The following is a 14,505-nucleotide window of genomic DNA, read 5'->3' as shown; positions in this document are numbered from 1 at the left end:
AGAGAGAAGATGGTCTAAGTCTGATTAGGGATGACATGGAAGAAGTGGTACCTGGGCATGGACATGGCAGATGGGGAAACCACTGGGACTGAAGTCAGTCACATGGTGGGAGAAATGGCTTAGATCCTGTGTACACTGATGAATGTCTATTTGAGTAAAGTTGTGCAAGTTTGATGATGTATTAGTCCTAGCAATGTTGTAAGAATGCAAGTCTTGGGCCTTGAACACGAAAGAATGGAAGAGGGTCAATGTGTCTGAAATAAAATGCCTGAGGATTTTATGTGGTGTGTGCCAGAATGATTGTGTAAGGAATGGCAGGGTGAGAGAGATAAGTGTGGCAGTAAATGCAGTCCAAGAGAAAGCTGATCATGATATATGGAGAGGATTAGCAAATAAAGGCTGACTTAAAGGATCTAGATTTCAAAAGTGAAGAAAGAAAGGGGAAGTGGGAGGTGAAGAGGGAGATGTAAGGATTTGGCAATCAGGACCTGAACATTCAGGAGGGTATGCATGCACTGGATAAAATGAATTTGATTGAAGTGGTGAGTGTGTGTGTGTGTGTGTGTGTGTGTGTGTGTGTGTGTGTGTGTGTGTGTGTGTGTGTGTGTGTGTGTGTGGGAGGGGGAATATACCAGTTCATATGAAGCAGTTAAAGGAAACCATAGAACAGCCAGCAGGGCTTGGCTAAGGTCAGTGAGCTCTGATTTCAGTACAATGTACAAGGCAGCTAGAGAGTAGATGTGTTTAAATGAGGCCACTTTTCATCTGTCCCTAATGGCAGGGACAAATAGAGCAAATAAACTTCTCACTAAGGCTTGAGAAGCAATTATGCATGACACAAAATACAAAATACAAAGCGATACCACAATTAGTTGCAGAAAACTGATGGGTTTCTTTGCTGTTAGAGTTCTTTGATAAGACTATACTCTTCATTCCACTCACTGATAATTACACAACTTTACTGTGGGTAACGTTTCACTTGCAGTCATTAGCAAGCAGAGTCTGGTACTAGGTGGAGTGAACTTCACCAGCAAGCACTGGCACCATAGATGGGAGGATGACCCATGTAAGTCAACTTGGAGCAGAGCCTTTACAAAGCGCATAGAATTGCCCAGCTGATGAGCAACAAGGGACTTGATGATTAGCTTCCTACCTCAAAGGAGTTCTTACTCTGGTGTTATGTGAAGTGTATCCTTGAGCTGCCCCCAGCTTCTGCGCTAAATCCTGAGTCATACCTAAACATTCTGTACAATCGCATAAAGTTTCTTGCCATTGGAGAATGAGGCACTGTCATCATCCCCTAGCTGATATCGCAGACTGGTGGCGACAACCTTGTCCCGCTCTGTTAGAGTACATTTGCCTACCATTGTAAACCCTCACTGTTGAAAACCACATCTCCATCTAACACTCTAGCTGCAGTCAGTGGCACCACCTCCACTACACATTACTTCTGTATATAAAGAACTCTTCAGAGCTTTGTACATGCAGCTACCATATGCATGGAAATAATAAACATCCTCCCAAAACCTCACATTACTGGGACAAACTCCCAACATGCAACAGCATTAAACAAAGAACCCCTTTCACAAGCTAAAAATACTTCTCTGCAGCAACCCAAATCACACACTAAACAATTTACTAATGAACCCCACAGATATCAAAAACAAACACACCAAAATGTTCAACCTTCTCTAAGAATATCATACAGGAGAAAAGACTTCCACCCAGATCCATCGTCTCTCCTTTCTAAAACTACACAACAATATGAAAAGACAGATAACAAACAAACCACAAAACTCTATTCACAGACACCACTCAGAATACAAAACATATCAGTCAATAATAACACCCTTAAAATATAATCCATAAAAATAAAACGACACAACACCAACCATAATGTATTCAACACTGACATACTCAAACCACCAACCAACTTCCCAGATGCAATCCCCATCAACAGAACCTGCCCAATGCACCCAACTCTCATCTTTGTGGAAATTTCAAGCCTAACATCCTGCTTGGTTCAACATTCACTTCCACGATCACTGAGGTAAACTTTTCATAAACCAAGTACATCAATACAACATCTGCAACCAACACTTCAACCAGACTCCCAACCCACCACATATACCAACCTACCTTACCAGACATTTCTGTTTGCACACTAACACTGTGCACAAGGACCACCTAGAGCACACAACATGAATTCTTCCATAACCATTCATCCATTCTAATAACCCTTCATTGAATCCACATGTCACATCACAAGTCAAGTAGAAAGGTCAGACCAAGTCCCCTACCCACCTCATCAGACAGTGACAACAAGAGGGTGGGCTATGTGGGCTCATCACACCTAAGTCTAGAAGTAGCCAGACACCAAGTCATACCACCAGTCTCATACAGAAATCACATGAAGAAATTAAGTGGACTGTACATGAATATAAGATCCATCCAAAACAAAATAACTGAGTTGTATTGCATGGTAAACACTGAGCACATTGATACCATTAGTTTAACAAAAACATATCTGAACACTAACAACAACAATCTGATTAGCGAGTACAATTTACCAGATTACAAATTATTTGTAAGGGATAGAAATGGTCAAGTAGGCGGAATTGCACTGTATGTAAAATCTTAACCTAAACTCAATAGAAATTTAGACTACATCTGTCACTGTTGAACATGTGTGTTCAGATTATTGGAGAATTTTCCAAACTTTACACAAACATTGCAAATAGATGCCCAAGTCAGCCAGCAAATATTGACACTCATGTACAAGCGTTTACAACGAGCAATATAGGATAAAGACTTGATCATTTTAGGGGATTTTAATCTTCCAGAAATCAGCTGGCGAACCATCTCAGGTGTAAAAAGTGAATCTGCTACACTTATCAACTTTGTCAAAGATAATTTTCTCTACTATACCATCATCAAGTGGGTGAAGGAAACAAATATACCTGATTTAGTTCTTGCATCCCAGAAGTTCTTAGAAACTAATACCCATGTTGGAGAACATCTAGGTACTTCTGACCATAAAATGATTAGATTTGATGTAAACATCAGAAACAACTCCCTTACTAACAGAATTCTCATTCCTAACTCCAAAAGGCTGGATTTTAATGGGTTAGTGGCACATTGAAGAGTCCCACCCTTATTGGTTCATACCCAGAGGAATTATGGGCCAATTTTAAATGTCAGTATATGCACTAACAAGATACATTCATTCCCATGCACGACAGAAACAATAAAACCAATAACAGGCCTGAATAGTATATCTCAGATATTGCAAAAGCTATACGGCACAGATATAAACTCTGCAAGCTTAAGAAATCATACAGTAACCCAAATATTGCAACACAATATAAGAATTTAGGAGGGTCATGAAAAGATTTACCAAGCAAGCCAAGAGAGATTATGAAGTGAGTATTGCATGCAATAGTAATAGAAATCCTACAAGAATATATCAATATATCAGTAGTAAACAACCATATAAGGAAAGGGATTGGACCCTTAATAAACAAAGATGAGCAACCCAATGTGGATGGTAAAAACATAGCAACAACCCTGTACAAGTTTTTTGTTCTGTTTTTACACTAGAAAGCAATCATACAAATTGTGAGAAAGTGATAAATAGCAATCACATGACACCAGAATTTACTGGCACAGTCAAAGTAGTACTAACATAGATTATTATCATTTTTTGCTTTGTCGCTGTCTCCCACGTTAGAAAGGTAGTGCAAGGAAACAGATGAAAAAATGGCCCACCCCACCCACATACACATGTATATACATACACATCCACACACACAAATATACATACTTATGCATATCAATGTATACATATATATATACACACAGACATATACATACTCATGTACATAATTCATACTTTTCTTTTTTTTTTGCTTTGTCGCTGTCTCCCGCATTTGCGAGGTAGCGCAAGGAAAGATGAAAGAAATGGCCCAACCCACCCCCATACACATGTATATACATACGTCCACACACGCAAATATACATACCTACACAGCTTTCCATGGTTTACCCCAGACGCTTCACATGCCCTGATTCAATCCATTGACAGCACGTCAACACCGGTCCACCACATCGTTCCAATTCACTCTATTCCTTGCACGTTTTTCACACTCCTGCATGTTCAGGCCCCGATCACTCAAAATCTTTTTCACTCCATCTTTCCACCGCCAATTTGGTCTCCCACTTCTCCTCGTTCCCTCCACCTCTTACACATATATCCTCTTGGTCAATCTTTCCTCACTCATTCTCTCCATGTGACCAACCCATTTCAAAACACCCTCTTCTGCTCTCTCAACTACACTCTTTTTATCACCACACATCTCTCTTACCCTATCATTACTTACTCGATCAAACCACCTCACACCATATATTGTCCTGAAACATCTCATTTCCAGCACATCCACCCTCCTCCGCACAACTCTATCTATAGCCCATGCCTCACAACCATCTAACATTGTTGGAGCCACTATTCCTTCAAACATACCCATTTTTGCTTTCCAAGATAACGTTCTCGACTTCCACACATTCTTCAACGCTTCCAGAACTTTTGCCTCCTCCCCCACTCTATGATTCACTTCCGTTTCCATGGTTCCATCCACTGCCAAATCCACTCCCAGATATCTAAAACACTTCTCTTCCTCCAGTTTTTCTCCATTCAAACTTACCTCCCAACTGACTTGTCCCTCAACCCTATTGTACCTGATAACCTTGCTCTTATTCACATTTACTCTCAGATTTCTTCTTTCACACACTTTACCAAAGTCAGTCACCAGCTTCTGCAGTTTCTCACCCGAATCAGCCACAAGTGCTGTATCATCAGCAAACAACAACTGACTCACTTCCAAAGCTCTCTCATCCACAACAGACTGCATACTTGCCACTCCTTCCAAAACTCTTGCATTCACCTCCCTAACAGCCCCATCCATAAACAAATTAAACAACCATGGAGACAGCACAAACCCCTGCCGCAAACCAACATACACTGAGAACCAATCACTTTCCACTCTTCTTACACGCACACAAGCCTTACATCCTCAATAAAAACTTTTCACTGCCTCTAACAACTTGCCTCCCTTGCCATATATTCTTCATACCTTCCACAGAGCATCTCTATCAACTCTATCATATGCCTTCTCCAGATCCATAAATGCTACATACAAATCCATTTGCTTTTCTAAGTATTTCTCACATACATTCTTCAAAGCAAACACCTGATACACACATCCTCTACTACTTCTGAAACCACACTGCTCTTCCCTAATCTGCTGCTCTGTACATGCCTTCATCCTCTCAATCAATACCCTCACATATAATTTCCCAGGAATACTCAACAAATGTATACCTCTGTAACTTGAGCACTCACTTTTATCCCCTTTGCCTTCGTACAATTGCACTATGCAAGCATTCCGCCTATCCTCATGCACCTCATGCACCACTTCTGAAACCACACTGCTCTTCCTCAATCTGATGCTGTGTACCTGCCTTCACCTTCTCAATCAATACCCTCCCATATAATTTCCCAGGAATACTCAACAAACTTATACCTCTGTAATTTGAGCACTCACTTTTATCCCCTTTGCCTTTGTACAATGGCACTATGCAAGCATTCTGCCAATCCTCAGGCACCTCACAATGAGTCATGTATGCATTAAATAATCTTAACAACCAGTCAACAATACAGTCATCCCCTTTTTTAATAAATTCCACTGCAATACCATCCAAACCCACTGCCTTGCCGGCTTTCATCTTCCGCAAAGCTTTTACTACCTCTTCTCTGTTTACCAAATCATTCTCCCTAACCCTCTCACCATGCAAACCACCTCGACCAAAACACCCTATATCTGACACTCTATCATCAAACGCATTCAACAAGCCTTCAAAATACTTACTCCATCCCCTTCTCACACCACAACTACTTGTTATCACCTCCCCATTAGTCCCCTTCACTGAAGTTACCATTTGTTCCCTTGTCTTACGCACTTTATTTACCTCCTTCCAAAACATCTTATTCTCCCTAAAATTTAATGATACTCTCTCACCCCAACTCACATTTGCCTTCTTTTTCAACTCTTGCACCTTTCTCTTGACCTCCTGATCCTTCTTTTATACATCTCCCACTCATCTGCATTATTTCCCTGCAAAAATCATCCAAATGCCTCTCTCTTCTCTTTCACTACCATCTTACTTCTTCATCCCACCACTCACTACCCTTTCTAATCTGCCCACCTCCCACGCTTCTCATGCCAAAAGCATCTTTTGCACAAGCCATCACTGCTTCCCTAAATACATCCCATTCCTCCCCCACTCCCCTTACGTCCTTTCTTCTCACCTTTTTCATTCTGTACTCAGAGTCTCCTGGTACTTCCTCACACAAGTCTCCTTCCCAAGCTCACTTACTCTCACCACTCTTTTCACCCCAACATTCTTTTTTCTTTTCTGAAAACATCTACAAATCTTCACCTTTGCCTCCACAAGATAATGATCAGAAATCCCTCCAGTTGCACCTCTCAGCACATTAACATCCAAAAGTCTCTCTTTCGCACGTGCCTATCAATTAACATGTAATCCAATAATGCTCTCTGGCCATCTCTCCTACTTACATACGTATACTTATGTATATCTCTCTTTTTAAACCAGGTATTCCTAATCACCAGTTCTTTTTCAGCACATAAATCTACAAGCTCTTCACCATTTCCATTTACAACACTGAACACCCCATGTACACCAGTTATTCCCTCAACTGCCACATTACTCACCTTTGCATTCAAATCACACATCACTATAATCCGGTCTCATGCATCAAAACTACTAACACACTCACTCAACTGCTCCCAAAACACTTGCCTCTCATGATCTTACTTCTCATGCCGAGGTGCATATGCACCAATAATCACCCATCTCTCTCCATCCACTTTCACTTTTACCCATATCAATCTATAGTTTACTTTCTTACACTCTCTCACATACTACCACCACTCCTGTTTCAGGAGTAGTGCTACTTCTTCCCTTGCTTTTGTCCTCTCACTAACCCCTGACTTTACTCCCAAGACATTGCCAATCCACTCTTCCCCTTTACCCTTGAGCTTCGTTTCACTCAAAGCCAAAACATCCAGGTTCCTTTCCTCAAACATACTACCTATCTCTCCTTTTATCTCATTTTGGTTACATCCACACACATTTAGACACCCCAACCTGAGCCTTCGAGGAGGATGAGCACTCCCCGCGTGACTCCTTCTTCTGTTTCCCCTTTTAGAATGTTGAAATACAAGAAGGGAAGGGTTTCCAGCCCCCCACTCCTGTCCCCTTTAGTCGCCTTCTACATCACATTAGGAATGCGTAGGAAGTATTCTTTCTCCCCTACCCCCAGGGATAGATACACTAATAAAAGTCCAGGTCACGATTGTTTCTATCCATGAGAAATTTAAAACTAACATGAAATTGCTACACCATTAACCTATATTTTACATAAATCTCTCTAGATGGAACAGTCCTGCAGGGCTGGAGACTGGCAGATGTCACAGGAAGCTGTGAAATGCCTAGCAAAGTACGGTCATCTTATGTGCAAGCTTCTAGTGTCGATTATGAGATAAAATCATAGCCTACTGAAACAACACAGTCAGACTAGTAATAAACAGCATGGTTTCAGAAGGCACAGATCATGCCTCACAAACCTTACAAACCTACTTGAATTCTATCATAAATTATTCAATATCCACAACAAAACTAATGCAACAGATATTATATTTCTGGACTTCCAAAAAGCAGTCAACAAAGCTCCCATGTTAAACTGATACATAAAGTCCAGGCCTTCAGATTAATGGTTGCATAGGAAACTGGATAGAAGCCTGGTCATGTGATTGGAGTCAGAGAGTTGTATTGAATGGTAAAACATGTCCATGGTCACCTGTTACTATTGGGGTTTCCCAGTCATCTGTCCTTGAGCCTATACCTTTCATCATTGATATTAACGATATTGATATAGAGCTACATAAGTTAGTGTTCAAATTTGCAGATGACACAAAGATTGGCAATGCCATACAAACTGACTAAGATCAACTAAGATTACAAGAGAATGTAGAAAATTGCTGGTCTAGAAAATGACAAATGCCATTAAACATCAATAAATGTCACCTGTTACAAGTAGGACACAACAAATCTTTTTATTATATTGGGGACAAGACAAGGGACATCCTTTGTGTGAGTGATCTAAGAGTCACTGTTCAACAACTTCAAAATTTCCCAGTATTGTAATGAAAGCAAAACAAGATTATTAGGATTAACAGAAACTTTTCATACCAAAGCAATGATATTGCCACTATACCTATCTAATTAGACCCCATATCAAATATACAACACAGTTCTGGGCTCCCATTTAAGCAAGGATATTCTTGAATTGGAAGAAGTGCAACTAAGAGCAACTAAACTGATTCCTTCCTTGCTTAACAAATCATGAGGACAGATTTCTAGAAATAACTTGTTCTCCCTAAGCAAGAGGCATCTAAAATGGCAAATTAATAAAATCTCTTTAAAATCCTTAAAGGATTCAACAATGTCGATATTGAAAATTTCATTATGAGAGGAAATGGACAAAAACTGAGAGGCCACCAAATCAATTTGGACTGTATGATACATTTCTTTGCCAATAACATTACTGATGCATGGAATAAGCTCCCACATCATGTTGATCAGAACGATATGCCTAATATCTTCAAAATTAGGCTTGATCATCACTTATCACTCTCTGGTAATGAATAATTCACTTAACCACGCAGTAACATACCAACATTGATTAACTAGTGTTTTTTAAAAGAGCAAGAAAGAATTATGTCATCATTTTTCAAAATCAGGAATAATAAAGACATGTAACTTAGAGGCTGCAGCTCAAGTTTATCCTTACAGTTGTAAGTGAAGGGATGCATGTCATTATATTCATATTTTTCTATCTTATGACTTTGCTCAAAAATTTCCTTCAGGCATATTAATCCTGGAAGGTATTTTTTCTCTATTTATCTTTCCATCCAGGATGTTGCCATTTTGAGTGGGAGGGTGGGGAGTGAGCCTTTTCTTTGCTATTCTTTTCTTCTACTGTTTTTAGGGGAACTCTTCTTTTTAAGAAAAGTTAAGGCCAGACCACCTCGCTTGGACCTTGGGTCCGCATATCTATATAACTCCAAACCTTCATCACAGATAACTTCCCATCCCTATACACTGCCATCACACACTTTATCAATGTTATCAACCAAGCCAGCAAGAAGTACATATCACAATATAACCAGTACTTCCCCAAATAAGTAGCTGACCTCCTAAAACCAAGAAACATGCTAAAAAAATCAACACCAGGAATCACAAAAAAAATAAAAACTCTAAGCAACACCATCATTAACCTAATCACTGAAAAGTGGACAGCAAATTGGTACTCCTTTCTTGACACTATGAACTATAGAACCCACACCAACATTTTTCTGGTGAATGATAAAGAAAATCCACACCTCCTACACCACTCTAACCACTATACATGAAGCACTTCTAACACGGACCAACACTTCTTCTCCTGTAGAACACACAAACATTCTCAGGAAACATTACTTAGAAAGTAATCACAAACCAACTGTAGCCTTGAACAGGAAAGTCATGAAAAACCTACACAAAACCCATTCTGATACAACTGCTGTTCCATCCTTCACTCCTACTGATACTTTCAGTGTCAGTGAAGTCTTAAACTCCCCTGCAACTGCTTCTGACAACATAAAAACTTCTACATAAAACAAATTGGCCCTGTAATCCAAGCATTCAGAGATATCTTTATCATTCCTATCGACACAAAATCACTAATCACTAATACAGTATATGATATGAAAACTTGCCAACATACTACCCTTCCTGAAACCCTTCAAACCACACAACCCTTCCTGAAACTCTTCAAACCACAAGATCCATCCCCTTCCTACTGTTCAGTATCACTGCTGTCTTCAGTGGCTAAATTTCCTGAAAAATTGATCCACAACAGAATCAAGCAGAACATCTCTCACCTACACAACATGGTTTTAGATCTAGTTAATCCACTGTAACACCACACACAAACATCAAACAACAATCCTGGAGAGCTTCAGTTAACTACAACCCCCTCCTGCACAGTGTTAGTAGTAACAGGTATCAGCAAAACATTCAATATCATCCCTCAACATATCCTTATAAAAAAGGTAACTAACACCTCCCTCCACAACAACGAAACAATGGTTTGTTGGCTGCAAAGCAGAGGTCTATGCAAAAGCTTCATCACTAAAAACCTCAAGCTTTACAATGGAGTTCTCAAAGGAGCAGTTCTCTATCTAACCCCCTTCAGTCTCTTCCTACATGACCTTCCATCACCTCTTGCAAACCACAACATGTCTACAAATGGCCATGAAAGTAGTAAAAAGTGAGGAAGTTTGCATTAGCTTATAATGGGATCTAAACAGACTCCAAAGTTGGTCTGAAACATGGATGATGATATTCAAATTGAACAAATGTAATGGTGATGAGACAAAGTGAAAGATGGTTTCAATATAGTTATCATCCATCGGAAAATAAGCTTCAGGATTCTGTTTAAGAGTAGAACTTGGGATTTGACAGCATTCCTAAACAATCCTGAGTAAGGAAAATAGTTAAGGGGGATAAACTGGTTATTGGTAAATATCAGAACAGTCTTTAAGTATGTGAATAAGGAAATATTTAGCAAGCAATTCTAATCCTATATAAAACTAAAATATTCTTCTCATGTGGCTATTGCACACATAAAAGCACAAAGAGTCAACAGGGAAGGTCCAGAGTAGTGGAATATTGATGGTACCAGAATTTAGGGATAGGGGATTAAGAATACTTCCCACGTATTCCCTGCGTGTCGTAGAAGGCGACTAAAAGGGGAGGGAGCGGGGGGCTGGAAATCCTCCCCTCTCGTTTTTTTTTTTAATTTTCCAAAAGAAGGAACAGAGGGGGCCAGGTGAGGATATTCTAAAAAAGGCCCAGTCCTCTGTTCTTAACGCTACCTCGCTAACGCGGGAAATGGCTAATAGTTTAAAAGAAAGAAAAAAGAATTTAGAGAGATAAGTTACACGGTAAAAGCTGAAGGGTTCAAATTTACTCATCATGGATGAAGGAAGAGTGAGGTTGATATGATCACAACCTTTAAGTTAGTTTTCAAAACATCGATGGCATGAACAATGAATAGTTCTTTGAGAGATGCAGGGTTAGATCAAATAAAAGACATAACATGAAATTAAGAAACTAGTTAATAAAGATGTAGAAAAGCATTTTTATAGTATAAGAGTGGTGGATTAATGAAACAGGATGACTGAGGACATGGTTACTATAAACAGCATATATGAATTTAAGAAGGATATATGAAAGCAGAGAATAAATTATGTAGGTAGTGAATAAAATATGTAATTACAATATGGAAGACTTTTCATATGCAGATGACCTCACAATCACATGACAACATCCTGACACTACCCAACCAACAACAAACATATACTACTTCATCACAAAATGAAAACAGTTGCTTACCCAAAACAGGAAGTCTGCATCACCACAGAAGTCTACCATCACCCTTTTAACCCCTGTTAGACACAAATGTAATCTACATTATACTGTTACTCTGAATGTTCAACCACTTCCACTTAGCAAAACTCCCACTAAACTGAGCATCACGTAAGATATGCAATTTACTCTCCAAACCAAAATTACCAAGAAAAAGGCCATGAATAAAGTAATCACCCTCAGATTGCTTACTGGTATTTTGCCAGATTTGAACATTAAAAAGAATTTCTTATTATGTTTCATAAACAATACACCCACTCTAGCATAAACCATGTTTAAACTGCCATGTCATCCACTCTCTAAACGGCAAGTATCATAAAGCTGCAAACCACAAAAAAGAGCATCTAGAACAATTACCAGCTGTTTAGCCAAAAACATTCATTACTTGCATAACAAAACAAAAATCCTTCCAATACAATACTACCTCATTGTGCTTAGCTATCAGCTCTTTGCAACAGCACTAAACCTTTTGCACCCAAACCATCCTATAATCAACTATCAAAGAGGAAAAACTGACCCCCTACCACACGTTTCAACAACCTATAAACACAGATTCCCGTCCCCAAAATAAACACAACAATGACAAATTGTTTGCATACTGAAATGACCCAATTAGCACAAAACAAATGTTAGCACAATCCAATGTTAAACACTGTCCCACCAGATATAACACCTTTTGAAACTCACCTACCCAGACAAAGGCCCCCCAAAGGGTAGGGATACTGAGGAAAAAATCACCAGGGCTGGGGCTCTTGGGGGGTACAATTGAGAGGAAGTGAAATCTAAAAATATTAAAAAAGTGGACTGCTGGTATTCTGTCCACAAATGTACAGTCTCTCCTTGTCACAAATAACACTTGACAACACTTAACTCATTCTTCACAGCTCTAGATTTTCCTGCAGGGAGCACCTTGTGCTAGTTCTGCCTTTTGGCAAATAGCAGGAGCATTAGAGTAGTAGGTAGGAAGGTAAGACCGGAGCTTTAGGTAGAAACATTAGATAAAAGTAAGAGGTAGGAACATTATCTGGGAACATTGGTAGAAACAGTAGGTTGCAACATTAAGCACGAACATTATGTAAACACATTAGATAAAAGTACTTGGTAGGAACATTAGGCAGGAGCCTCTGAAAACACTGCATCACAGTTGTCTTCTGCCAATGGCCTGTTAATGGTTAGGCACTGAGGGCTAAGAGACAGCACTCAAGTTCAACAGTAATAGAGACTCTTTTGCTGTGGCCACCCTCTTGAAGGAGTTCCCAAAGGGACAGAGATATAGATAGATAGGTGGCCTAGAAAAGGTAGTGATCAAATGATAGAAAATATAGGTGAGAAAGATAAGTTTTGCAGAGGTTTTTATTTGTTGCCATCTTGGTGACATGTACTGTTTTTAGCTTAAATGCAAAAATGCATTATACCATATATGAAATTTGTATGTGAAAATATTGACTATTAAAGGGATGCATTATCTGAATTCAAGCAAACTTTTAGGAGCCTCCGTCTCCCCTTTCCTTCCTCCACTGCTCCTCCTGACCCAAGTCTGCTCTTGCCAGCTGTCAAATCATGAATATTTCAATCTATTTCTGAATATGTATATACCTGGTAGTTTGCAATATGTTCTGATACAATGATTTAGTCAACATCTTAAACTGTTGTAAAAATACACTGCTGAGCTAGCTTAAATGTTATCATTATCAATCAAATAACTTTACATAATATTACACTATAACATCCCACCAGTGATACCAGACACATCTCTCTGCATTGTGACCTGCCTCATAAATGCCTTCTTAGACTCTGCTCATTAAACCAAGGACACTTGGAGGAGATAGATGCCTTCATATTATGTTAACCATTCTTTCTTGTATATCACAGATCTATGGTAAATAGATCTTCTGATAATGCTATTTTCAATCTTAATGATATTTTATTTTATTTATCATACTTTGTCACTGTCTCCCGCGTCAGCGAGGTAGCGCAAGGAAACAGACGAAAGAATGGCCCAACCCACCCACATACACATGTATATACATACACGTCCACACACACGCATATACATACCTATACATGTCAATGTATAACATATATATACACACAGACATATACATATATACACATGTACATACTTCAAACTGTCTGCCCTTATTCATTCCCGTCGCCACCCCGCCATAAATGAAATGACAACCCCCTTCCCCGCATGTGCATGAGGTAGCGCTAGGAAAAGACAACAAAGGCCACATTCGTTCACACTCAGTCTCTAGCTATCATGTATAATGCACCGAAACCACAGCTCCCTTTCCACATCCAGGCCCCACAAAGCTTTCCATGGTTTACCCCAGACACTTCACATGCCCTGGTTCAATCCATTGACAGCATGTCGACCCTGGTACACCACATTGTACCAATTCACTCTATTCCTTGCACGCCTTTCACTCTCCTGCATGTTCAGGCCCGGATCACTCAAAATCTTCTTCACTCCATCTTTCCACCTCCAATTTGGTCTCCCACTTCTCCTCATTCCCTCCACCTCTGATACATATATCCTCTTGGTCAATCTTTTCTCACTCATTCTCTCCATGTGACCAAACCATTTCAAAACACCCTCTTCTGCTTTCTCAACCACACTCTTTTTATTACCACACATCTCTCTTACCCTTTCATTTCTTACTCTATCAAACCACCTAACACCACATATTGTCCTCAAACATCTCATTTCCATTGATAGGTGCGTGAAAGAAAGACTTTTGGATGTTAATGTGCTGAATGGGATGTCTGATCATTATCTTGTGGAGGTGAAAGTGAAGATTTGTAGAGGTTTTCAGAAAAGAAGAGAGAATGTTGGGGTGAAGAGAGTGGTGAGAGTAAGTGAGCTTGGGAATGAGACTTGTGTGAGGA

At 39.6% G+C, this 14,505-nt stretch overlaps 1 protein-coding gene across 5 annotated transcripts in view; it reads right to left on the bottom strand.

The window, feature by feature from the left end:
• LOC139756448 (tubulin alpha-1 chain-like) overlaps window positions 1-14,505 on the bottom strand; it is a 225,593-nt gene that overhangs the window by 56,322 nt on the left and 154,766 nt on the right. The gene's annotated exons all lie outside the window — the stretch shown is intronic.

Source organism: Panulirus ornatus, chromosome 21, assembly GCF_036320965.1.
Source record: "Panulirus ornatus isolate Po-2019 chromosome 21, ASM3632096v1, whole genome shotgun sequence".
Classification (NCBI taxonomy): domain Eukaryota; kingdom Metazoa; phylum Arthropoda; class Malacostraca; order Decapoda; family Palinuridae; genus Panulirus; species Panulirus ornatus.
The sequence above is the reverse complement of the archived record's forward strand: the minus strand, read 5'-3'. Positions and strand labels throughout refer to the sequence as shown.